The following is a 781-nucleotide window of genomic DNA, read 5'->3' as shown; positions in this document are numbered from 1 at the left end:
GCTACTGTGGGGATGGCAGCAGAGGGGTCCCCAGCTGGGGAGGCAGGTCCCCCGTCACCCCTGGGCTCGGCGCCATCGGTGCCCCCCAGGCCCCGGCCGCCCCCCTCAGCCGCTAAGATGGCGCCCGCCTCCCCCTGCCCCTTCCCGGGGGGCGACAGCGGAGGGGCCGCGGCCTCCCCATCGCCTCCGCCCGGGCCGCTGTGTGTGTGCTGGGGGGGTGGAAGGCAGGGAAGATGGCGGCCAGCAGCGACTGAGGGAGAGGGAGAGAGAGGGAGGAGGAGGAGGAGGAGGAGGGATCCGGGCCGGGCCGCGGCGGCCTCCTCCGACACCGCCCCCCTCGTCTCTCCCTGCCCAGCTCCGCCCCGTCCCGCGGGGAGGGAGAGCGGCGAGCGAGCCGGAGCCCCGCAGCCGCGCCGCGCCGCCCAGGCAAGGGGCCCCGGCTGCCCGGGAGCCCCTGCAACGGGAACCGGGGCCCCCCAAAAAAAGCCCCAGCGCTCTTCGCCACCGCCATCGCGGCGGGGGGCTGCTGCGAGCCATCCTCCCCCCCCCGGGGCCGCCCCCGCCGCCTCGGCCGGGGGAGTCGCTGTCGCGTTGCCCGTTGAGCTCCGCGGCCTCAGCCCCGGCGGGGGGGGAGGCGGCTGTCACCCAGGCAGCGGCGGCAGGTGAGTGGCGCCCGGAGGGAAGGGGAGGGAAAGGGAAAAGAGAGGGAGGACGGCCGGGTCGCCCCGCTGCCCCGCCGCGCAGGGCCGGGGGTGTGTCTGGCGAGGGCCGGCACCGCACG

General features: G+C 78.0%; 1 protein-coding gene across 1 annotated transcript in view; it reads left to right on the top strand.

Moving 5' to 3' along the window:
• Positions 1 to 375: 375 nt before the first annotated feature.
• LOC106900841 (nuclear receptor coactivator 1-like) overlaps positions 376 to 781 on the top strand; it is a gene marked incomplete at its 3' end in the record, with an annotated part of 165,382 nt that continues 164,976 nt past the window's right edge. Inside the window, exon 1 of the mRNA XM_014963045.1 lies at positions 376 to 662. The remainder of the gene's footprint in view (positions 663 to 781) is intronic.

This window comes from Calidris pugnax, unplaced genomic scaffold (genome assembly GCF_001431845.1).
Source record: "Calidris pugnax isolate Ruff unplaced genomic scaffold, ASM143184v1 scaffold450, whole genome shotgun sequence".
Taxonomy (NCBI): domain Eukaryota; kingdom Metazoa; phylum Chordata; class Aves; order Charadriiformes; family Scolopacidae; genus Calidris; species Calidris pugnax.
The sequence above is the reverse complement of the archived record's forward strand: the minus strand, read 5'-3'. Positions and strand labels throughout refer to the sequence as shown.